The following is a 10,518-nucleotide window of genomic DNA, read 5'->3' on the forward strand; positions in this document are numbered from 1 at the left end:
GTTAGCCAATGAATGATATACCAGTTTGAAAAAGGAGACAGCGGGACAAGCGTCCAGCAGACATGGCAGGGGTCGAGGGTTCCTGGCACGATGAGTCATCCAGCAATTTATTTAAAAAGTCATTTGTGTCTGGCAGTGACGGCAGGATGTCCAGACCAGGCCCCTGTGAGGGGCTCCGCCCTGCGCCAGCGCCAGGCAGTGAGAACAGCGGGAAGAGGAGGAAATCGGGCCACTTGGAAGGGACGCGTGGGGTCTCCTGGGTTTAGGCGCATTCTGGCCTTGTCGCCAACTTGCCGTGTGAGGCCAAGAGGCCCCACCCTCTCCGGGCCTCTGATCCACATCTGAGGGCCGCTCACAGGCCAGGTGACTAGAGTTCTTCCGGCTCGCACGCTCCGAGTCTCCTGCTAGGGTCGCCCCCTTTCAAGGAGTCTGTCTTCAGCCCAAGAGGCTGTGGCCGGGGAGCGACGGTCATTCCGAGAGAGCACGGGCTCTGGGGTCGGGCACGCCTGACCTTGCCGCGCACTCCGGAGTAGCCTCGGTCGGATTCTGTCCTACCCGTCAGGGTGGGCGTCCAGGGCAGCACCTCCTGGCTTTGCAGGGAGGGACGGGTACGGCAGGGCTGCTAGGGAATCCTGGGGTGGAGGCCCTGCAGGGTCCGTTTACCTCGGGAGGAATGACAGCAGGGGGCCTGGACACCTGCCAATGGGGTCCTCTCTGCTCCCCCTCCAGCCCCCTCACCCAGGGAGCCCCCGGTGAGGTGTCTGCCGGAGGCTGGTAACTGGCAGTTCGGCATAGCTGGCCTCTCCCCTGCACGGGCTCTTGGGAAGGCCCCCACGTTGTCCCCGTGGAGACCCAGGATTGAGGCCACGTCAGCAGCAGGCTCACGGCTGGGAGGCGCCCGATCTCCAGTTTCCACGAGGCACAGACTCCTGGCAGGACGCGAGGCAGGCGGGTGCCTGGGGAGCCGTTTCCGTCAACTCGGGCAGAGAGGAGAAGTGTGACTTCCAAGAACTGGGTTGGTTCAGGAATCTCTGCCTTGAAAGTGCCTTTTCTACACTGGTCCTCGCAAAAGCCGCCAGCGCTGCCTGCCTGGATCCAGCTGGCATTGGGGCCGCAGTGGGCGCAAGAAGCCTGCAGGGTCCCCTGGGGAGTGAAGGCTCTGGGTGGGACAGCCCCAAAGTGCTCCCAGCCGGGTGCCTACAGGCCACTTACCTTAAGCTCTCCTCTGCAAAACGAGAGAGACCCTCTCCTTGCAGGGTGGCTGGGAGCCGACGGAGGGCGCAGAGGAGCCTTCGCTGCAGATGGTCTGCTCGCCTGGTTGCCAGGCCCTGCACCCTGTGGCGGCACCGGCCTGGACGAGCCTGTGGGGACCTGAGCCTGCGCACCGGTCAAGTGGGGCAGAGGGCGGCAGGGGGCGGGGGCTGCTCTAAATTCATCTCTATTTTCTGGGTCTTTCCACCCCTGGTGATGAGGACAGGGTGGCTTTGTGCCCACGCTCTCACGTCATGTGCCCCAAGTCCCGTTTTCTGTCGCAGTGCTGCCCCAGCTGAGGAGACGGGCGGCCGGCTGCCCTCCCGGGGTCAGTGGTGCCCTGGCTGTGGGAGCGGGACCGCGAGTGACGACTCTGGGTGCTGAGGCCCTGGGAGGAAGAGCTTTGAGTCTAGGGAGGCGAAGGAGGCCTCGCCGCGCCCTCCCCTCCACGCTCGGCACCACCTCTGGCCCGCGTCAGGGGCCGAGAGAACCCGCAGCAGCGAGCGAGGGAATGTCTGCCATGAGCGGGACGCGGCCACGTTGCTGGAGGGTGCAGGGTGTCAGCAGGCTTGCCGGGAGGTGACTCATCCAGCCGCTCCCTGGCTGCTCCCGGGTCCTCCAGGCCAGCTGAAACGTGCCGGCTACAGCCCAGGCTAGGAGCGGTGGCTGGTGTGGTCGCCTTGCTGAGTCACCAACTTTGAGTGACCTGGGGTCAGCCCCTTTCCTCAGGGCCTCAGTTGCCCCATCTGTAGGGGGACGGGCTGAGGCCCCTCCTCTGAGCCTTGTAGGGAAGGAGCTCAGGCTTCCTCTGGTGGGAAGGAGACGGGGCGCACCAGCCCGACGTGGCTGTGCTGGGGAAGGGGTGGCCGTGGCGAGGCCTCGGGGGACAGGCTGGAGAGAAGGGCAGATGAGGTTAGAGCCTGGGTCAGTGAGGCGTGAGTGGAAATACCCCAGTGGGGCTTCAGGAATGTTCCTCAAAGTGGGACAGACAGCAGGAGGTCAGCCCCTTGGACCCCCGCTCTTCCCCCTTGGCTGGAATGCACGTGCGCTGGTTGGAGTTCCAGCAGCCTGATTGCGACCGTGAAGACAGACACCATACACTGAGTCTGTCGAAGCAGAAAGAGACAAGGGCCCTGCCGACCTCACTCCTGACGGCCCACCTGGTGGCATCTTTCACCTGAGGGCGTAACCCCCCAGATCCGTTTAAGCCACTCTATTCTGTTCTCTGTTGTGAGCGGGCATCCTAGATCCTAGGGACCCAACTGGTCGCAAGGGGCGGGGGCGGAAGGAGGATGCGTTGACAGGTTCCGGGGAGAATGTGCAGGTGCTCCTGGACAAGCTGGTTCAGCCTCTCCACGGGAAAGGTTTTACTACTTTGCAGGATATCCTGTTTGGGCAAAGCCGACGATATCACCAATGTCGGGAGTGACAGAGGTGACATCACCATGGGTTCCACAGACATTAAAAGGAAAATAGAGAACAGCGTGGACAGCTTCATGCCAATAAATTCAACAACTGAGCTATAATGAATAAATTCCTTGGAAGACACAAAACACCAAAGCTCACTCAAGAGGAGTGAACCTGAATAGCCTTTATCTGCTAGAGAAATTAAATTCTTAGTTGAAAACCTCCCCATAAAGAAAATCTAGGCCCAGGAGATTTCGCTGGAAAAGTCTACCAAAAATCGAAGGAAGAAATAACACCAGTTGTGGCCAAACTTTTCTGGAAAACAGAAGAGAAAGAAATATTTCCCAGCTCGTTCTGTGAGGCCGGCATTACCCTAGAACCAGAGACATTACGAGGAAACTGTGAACAGGTCTCCTTTACAAATGTAAATGCAAAACTTTTAAACAAAATTTTAGCGAATCGAACCCAAGAATATATAAACAGGATGATCTATTATGTCCAAGGCTGATCTATCCCAGAATGCAAGTTTGGTTTAATATTAAAAAGCAATTCGTGTAATTTGCCACGGTAACAAGCTAAGAACGAAAAAGCACACGATCGTCTCAACGGAGGGAAAAAAAGCTTTGACAAATCTCAAAATCTATTTTTGATAAAAACTCTCAGCATGCTAGGCATAGAAAGGGGACTCCCCCCAGCCGATGGAGAGCACCCAAAGAACTCGCCCGCAGGGGGCGCGGTTGCTCGTGCCAGGCGGTGGCCTGACCCTCCCATTCACTGGGCATTTGTTTCTTCAACACGGTTTCCCTGCCAGGGGGCCTTCTCCTGGGACGCCCGGGGACTGGGCCGCCTGGGACCTGCCACGGCACTCGAGGGCCCCCGGGGATCCCGGACCCACCAGCACCGAACCCACCGGCCCCTGTCAGGGTGATGTGGTGCGGTTCATGCCCTGGGGGCTGTCCTCGAGAAGCTGGTGGCAGGTCGAGATGCTGGTCGCAGGTCACAGTTCCCTGGTCCCTGGTCCCCGGTCCCTGGTGCGTGCGGAGGTGGGGTGGGGGCGGAGCCGGGGACAGTGCTGGCTTCTATCGCAGTTTGACTTGGCAGCATCGCCCAGCACATCGTTGGTCATCACCTCGTCACGGTCCACGGGGTGAATCCTGTGTGACGCGAGCTGCACACGGTCACGCACAGTGGGATCGCGTTGCAGCCTGGGGCGGACGGCCCTTCCCCACAGACGGCTTGACGCGTGCTGACAGGACTAAACTGCCCCGGAGCGAGGTCGACCGGGAGGGCTTCCTGGGGGAGGTGTTTCCCTATTTCCCAGGTGACATGAGCTTCTGAATCCATCTGGGTGGAGGCCCCTGGGTGGATGCAGGTAGGAGACTCACGGCCTGCCATCGAGGCCCCCGCAGGCCTCACTGTGAGCTGGGAAGCAACCGGGCCTCGGACCGGCAAAGGGCCGCAGAGAAAGCAGGACGGTTGGAAGATGCATGCCAGGAACACTCAGGAATGTGCTGCTCGGGAAATATTTCTGGAAGAGTTCAGTGGAATCTCAAACATTCCTAGCAAGGAAGGAAAGTTTGTGTTCCCACCGTGAGGCCAGCAAGGCCTCCAGAGGTCAGCCTGCCCAGGCTCTGGTTTCAGGCGCTGGCTGGGGGGGCGGGGGAGGGGGGCCTGCGGGTGTCACAGGGGCGCCCGGCAGAGAGGGGAGCGGCCTCAACCTCCCCCTCGGCCCGCCCCTGCAGAGCCGGTGGCGCGCTGGTGTGCGTGGCTGCCCCCCGGGGTGCTGAGTCCGCTGCAGGGAGAGTAAACTGTGTCCCCTGGGCTCTCAGACCCCGCGCACCCGAGTTGCCTGGTCCCTCGCAGGTCGCTCGCCCCCACCCCCCGCCCCCGGAGAGAAGCCACTGCGGCAGGTGGGCGGGCGGCCTACCTGGCGCCAGAGCCCTCCTCCCGCGACCCGGCCACGCCCCTCGGCCCCCGCCACCTGGCGAGCGCGAACGGGGCGATCGGGGTGCACGAGGCAAAGTGGGGAAACCACGGCGAAGTATCGGGGTCTCCCCCGCTCCCCCGGGGCTGGAACCTTGGCGCCTCCTGCTCTGCATCTTCCTGTTCTGTTTCCGGCTTTGGAGCTAAGGACTCTGAGGTAAGGAGAGCGCCTGCCGCTTGCGGGGGAGCCGGGGCGGGCGCTCCAGGCCCCCCGAATGGCCTTGGAGAGGCCCTGCCTCCCTCGGGATGGGACTGCTCCCTGCCAGCGCCCCCGCATCCCCTGGGGCTGGCGGGAAAGTGGGAGAGTGCCGTGGGCCAGGGCCGGTCCCCGAGGTCTGCTCCCCGCCCCGCCCCATGGATGCGCCAAGTAATTCCAGATTGTATTCTGGACGCTTGGAATGTTATGTCTGAGGCTCTGGGTCTTGTTTAAGTCCTACGCAGAGTGTTAACATTTTCGTTTTAGCAGCCGATCCATCCAGCTGGGTCCAGCCTCCTGTGGGGTGCGGTTTTGACATCGGTTCCATTTTCGAAGCCTTCGGAGCAGTGTCCTGTGCGTGCACCACCCAGTGGCCAGTCCGGGACCTAGGGGGTGGTCTGCCCGCAGTCAGGTCCTCGACATCCGGGTTACAGTCGGGTGAAAACTGGAAGATGCTTCCTGCCGAGGCACAGGGTCTGAGAAACTGGAGCCGCTCCTCCCCGCTCCCCGGCCCCCCTCCTCCCCCCGTCCTTCCCGTTTGAGAATGACTTGGATGCGGTCATCAATGGCTCACACTGTCCTTGAGCCTTGACCTATGAGGGAAACCAGGAATAAACCCATAGGGTCGCAGCCAGTTGACTTCCTACGAGGACCAAGACCAGGAAGGATATTCATTCATTCGCTTACTCATTAATTCAGGAAACAGAGTCTGTGGGTTCCAGTCGAACAGACCCAGGTTCCACGTCTGCTCCGTCCTGAGGGATCCAGGCCCGGGGCTCAGCACTCCTGCCAGGCCCTCTCCCCAGCGGCATGCGCTCGTGGGGCCTCACGGGTGCCCCCGTCACGGTCGTGGTTTTCCACGTGGGTGGGCACGTGTTTGCTGGAGCCCACACCACCCCAAGCAGAACCGTAAACCCCCTGAGAGCAGATACTGAATCTGGCTTTACTCACCAAGGCCACCCCCAGCACAGAGTGGATGCTCAAATACTGATTGATTAAAAGCTCATTTGGGGGCCATGGGAAGGGGGGTCTTTCTTGAGCATTCCAGAGGAGCATTCGAGAGAGCCCGGCTGAAGTGGCTCCACAGCCAGAAGACTCGTCCCCACCCCGTGCCTTCTCCAGGGTTTGGAGACGAAACGGCACCAGTTGACCTCAAGTCGGGCGGTCAGCCCTATGGGAAGTCTTTGCACCCCAGGGTCCGTTCTTCCCCAGCGGCTGCTGCAGGAGGGGCGAGGGAGGAGCTGGGAGGGGGGATCCGAGCACAGTAGGTCGCCGAGCTCCTGAGCTTCAGGAGAATGAAGGGCTTTGGGGCTGCATCAGGAGCTTCAGCTGCTGCCTGCAGGACCCCCGGAGACCCCTCTGCTTCCCCGTCCCCCGCCCCTCCCGGCTGGGCCCGTGCAGAGCTGGCCTCACCTGCTCAGAGTTCTCAGCAGCAGGAGCGCAGGCCGCCCTGAAGAGACCCCAGCGGCCTCCTGGGCTGCCAGAGCCCTCTGCAGAGCAAGGCAGAAAACGCCAAAGTTTATAAAGTAAAAAGCGGCAATAAGCGAAGGCCAATTTATTATTACAGAGAGACAGACACTTTTTATAAGTCTAGTGCAGCCTACACGGACAGTGTGTATGAAGTCTGCAGTGGTGCCAGTCCTGTCCCTGGCCTTCACGTCCCCTCACTGCCCACTCGCTGACGCACCCAGAGCAGCTCCCAGTCCCCCAGGCTCCGCCCTGGCAGGTGGCCTCTGCAGGCGGGCCATTGTTATCTTTTATACCGTATTTTTACTGTAGCTTTTCTATGTTTAGATAAATACTTACCATCGTGTTACAACCGTCTACAGTGTTCAGGACAGTGACAGCCGTGCAGGCTTGTAGTCCAGGAGCAACAGGCTAGTCCACACGGCCCAGGTGTGCAGTAGGCTAGACCACAGGGCCCAGGTGTGCAGTAGGCTAGACCACCTAGGTGTGTGCAAGTCACTCCATGATGTTCACACACAACGTCTGCTAATGATGCACATCTCAGAATGTATCCCCGTCGTTAAGCGACGAGTGAGTGTACTCTGAAAAGTAAAGACGTGCCCCTCACCGAGCCATCTTGCTCCTTCTGCTGAGACACACATCTCAATGACAGAGGCCAGTGTCTCTCTCAAAGGTCCCTCGCCTGCTCGCTGATATTTAATGGTTCCACATTATCGAAACAATTCCTTAAAGCCACCCCCTCCCCCGAACATCTCCATAATCTGCTGGCTCCTTTTGCTGCTGTGATCACTGACACACAGCACTTTTTGTACCTCTCACACGCACGCACACACGCACACACGCACGCACACACACGCACGCACGCACGCACTGGCCATGTCTTTGACGCCCAGACTCTGGGCATGTCATCTGTGTTGTTGCCTTGTCCTGAGATGTCCTCTTCACTTTGCTCCTAAGCCCCGCCCACCTGTCAGTCAGGAGAGCCAGGCTGCTCCAAGCACCGCCCGGGGACGTCCCCTTCAGCCCTGACAGAAGGCCTGGCTCTAAGGGTGCGGTTTCTGCTGCTTAATCAAAGCTAACTGCTCTGCCCTGTGTCCCCATCTGAAAACCCGGAGGGCGCGTGCCCATCTCCGAGGGCTGTGGCGGGGCATAAATAAGATTAAACTAAACAGACTTCATGATGCAACGTGCTTAAAATTAAGTAAAATTTGATAAGCTCAGGCGACACTCCTTTCTCCCCATCTTTCTTCATTTTGCCCTCCCTGGAAATGAGCTGGGTAAAAACGGGCCGTGCTTCAGCCCGACGTAACCGATACAGTTCGCTTGTCTTAAAAAGCAACGTGATTATTTTTTATAGGCGGTCAGGGTGGTTGTGTTTTCAGATCTTATTTTGTCCACACCTTCTCCGCTCATCCGAGGGCAAAACTCAAAGCCTGTTCAACCCGACAGTCTGTGTGGAGTGTGCCCAGTCCCTCAGCCCTGCGGGGTGCCCAGTCCCTCACCCCTGCGGGGTGTCCAGTCCCTCACCCCTGCGGGTGAAGGGATGGCTTGTCTTTACTAAACACGAACTGGCCAAATGTCCTTTCCTCGTGTCTCAGAGCACTGTCTCGTGTCCACAGGGCAAGCTCATGGCATCCGTCTCTCTTTGGAGACTTTAGAGGGGACGGGAGCTGCTGTTAAGTGGCTGCACCGAAGTCTCCCTGGGAAGCCACCTGATACCTCCAGTGAAACTCAGAGCCTCAGATGGTCATGCAAGAGTCTCGGAGACACTGGAGGAGCCCACTGCTCTTAGCCCTGCAACTGTGCGGTCACCTCTATGGTCCTAGCTGTTTCCCCGTATCCTTGACTGACTTTAGGGGCTGCGCAGCTGCCTGCTCTACCCGGGAAAGTCATCAAGGCTTGGATATTGCCGCTCTGGTTTCAGGCAAGTTCCGATGCCATGAAATGTCTTTTGTATTCGAAAGCAGATTGGCAGAGAGTCAGGAAGAGAGGGAGCCACTGCATCTGGTGGATGGAGGCCGGGCTTGGAGCTGGTCTGATGGATTCTCTGGGCGAGGCAGTGTGAGGCTGACGAAAGCATTGGGGTTGGAGCCAGAGGGGAGGAGCCCCCTGGTTTCTAGTGATGAGGCCCTGGAAAAGGCACTTGGCTTACCTGAGTCCTCCTCTCCCCAGCTGTAAAGTGGGAATCATCATAGAGGCTGACGTTTCTTCGAGTGCTCGCTGTGGTGTGCCCGCCATAGTTCTAAGCCCTTTGTGCATATTTGTTAGTTCGAGCCTAATAGCAGCTACACAACGCAGGTGCTATTACCAGCTACCAATAGCTCTGTTATACAGATAGGAGGCCCAGGAAGTTAAGTGACTTGCCCCAGGCCGCGTGGCTGGGGTGACAGGGTTGATGCAGGTTGTCCGCCCTATTTTATCCTTCAGACCCCTGCCTTCTGTCCAGTCCTCACAGCATTGGCACCAGGGAGACCCCCCTGAGAGTAAGCCCCCTCCCCACAAGCTTCCCATGAGGGGGGAGGGGGAGGGCAAAGGCGGGTGAGACTCTGTCTGAGCTGCCACTTCAGAGAAAACCGGAAGGAGCTTCCAGGAACTGCGTCTTCCAAGTGCCTTCCCCTCCTCCTTGTCCGGCCAACTGGCCACTGAAGGGACTGGAAGATTCCCACAGGAGGCTGGGTTCAGAAGCCCAGAGGGGTCAGAGAAGGAGGGGAGAGAGACAGACACCCCGCTTCCAGGGACTCGAAGAGCCGCGGGGAAGGGCGGAGCTCCAGCCCCGAAGGTGTCAGCGCACTGACCTCCCAGTCCCCCGCCTTTCTTCCTCCCTCCCTCTCTGATCTTCTCTCCTCCCCACTTTGGGTCCCCCCCACTTCCTCCTCTCCTCTGTCTGTCCTTCCTCAGCTCCCTCCCGCCCTCACTCCTGTCCCAGCCCGGCGCCCACTTCCTGCCACCGCTTTTTGGTTTGAGGAAGGAGGATACAGTCCCCGGCCCTCCCGGGCGCTCCCTCTGCCTGTCCCGCGCACAGCTCCCCTTCAACCCCTCACTAATTCCCGGGGTCACTCCGGTTTGTTACCAGCGCAGAGGAGGGCGAGGCGCGCGGCGAGGGGGCGTTGCACGCGCGGGGGACAAGCCCCGCTCGCTACGGTCTCAGTTGCACTCGAGTCACCGCTGGACGCTCCAGCGGAGAAGATGCGACGGTTCCGAGGACCGACCCGGTCCGGAGCAGCGGGGCACGGAGCCCCCTTCCGCTACTCCTCGAGGAGGACAGAAAAGACGAGGCGTCTGCAAGGACACGTGCGTGCCGCACCCCGCGCCCCGCGCCCTCGCGCGGCGCTTCCGCCGGGGCCGAGCTGCGCGCGCGCGGAGCGGCCAGCGCCGTCAGCACCCCGGACAGCGCCGCGGGCGGGGGCCGCGCCCGGCTCCGCCGCGCAGCGCAGGGCCGCGCGCTCGGCCAGGGCCCCCGCAACCGCGTCCTTGCCGCCGCTCCGCGTGCCGCTCCGGACTCCGCCCGCCGGCTCCGCAGCCCCGGGACACCGCGGGTGCCTTCCCCGCCCGCGCCGGAGCCGAGCCGCGCGCGTGGGCCCCGCCGCCTCTGGCCCTCGGGGCGCCTGGCCAGCCGCTAGCGCGGGGGACGCGGCAGAGGCGACGCTGGCGGGGCTGCTGGCGCTGGAGCTGGCCTGTCGCTGCGGTCCAACGCGCTGGCGCTGCTCTGCTGCTCGCGCCTTCGGCGTCTTCCTGATGAACCTGTCGCTGCGCCCCCTGCTTCTGGTGGCGCTGCTCGGTGTGCTGCGCGGACAGCGGCCGTCGCGGCCCAGAGCGTGCCACGCGGGGTGGCTTCCCGGACACCTTCCTGGCGTCCAGCGCGGCGCTGACGGTGGCGGCGCTGAGCGCGGAGTAGCGGCTGCCGGTGTCCCCGTTGAGCCACACGGCCTGCGTGTGGGGACAGTCGTCGGCCCTCGCATTCGCCGCCAGCTCACTGGCCAGCTCGCGGCTCGGCTGCAGCGGCGCCTTCGCGTCCTGCGCTGCGCCTGGCACGGGAAACGCAGCGCCGGGCTCCACGCCGCGGCTCGGGGCCGCCGGTCACTGCTCAGCCTCACCTCACTCAAGGTGCTGCGGGGGCGCGTGGCCGCTGCCTGCTCATGGACACTGCCGCCATGCAGGTGCTCCTACTCCTTGACCTGCACCCCAGGTAACCGGCCAGCACGTCCCCGCCCCCA

The 10,518-nt window shown here is 61.3% G+C and overlaps 1 long non-coding RNA gene across 1 annotated transcript; it reads right to left on the reverse strand.

The window, feature by feature from the left end:
• Nucleotides 1–4,085: 4,085 nt before the first annotated feature.
• LOC120582746 (uncharacterized) lies at nucleotides 4,086–4,699 on the reverse strand. The gene is made up of 2 exons (XR_005647623.1): nucleotides 4,586–4,699; nucleotides 4,086–4,217 (listed from the first exon to the last, which is right to left on the reverse strand). It is a non-coding gene; the product is annotated as an uncharacterized LOC120582746 (long non-coding RNA).
• Between the last annotated feature and the right edge of the window lie 5,819 nt (nucleotides 4,700–10,518).

This window comes from Pteropus medius, unplaced genomic scaffold (assembly GCF_902729225.1).
Source record: "Pteropus medius unplaced genomic scaffold, Ma_sr-lr_union100, whole genome shotgun sequence".
NCBI classification, from domain to species: domain Eukaryota; kingdom Metazoa; phylum Chordata; class Mammalia; order Chiroptera; family Pteropodidae; genus Pteropus; species Pteropus medius.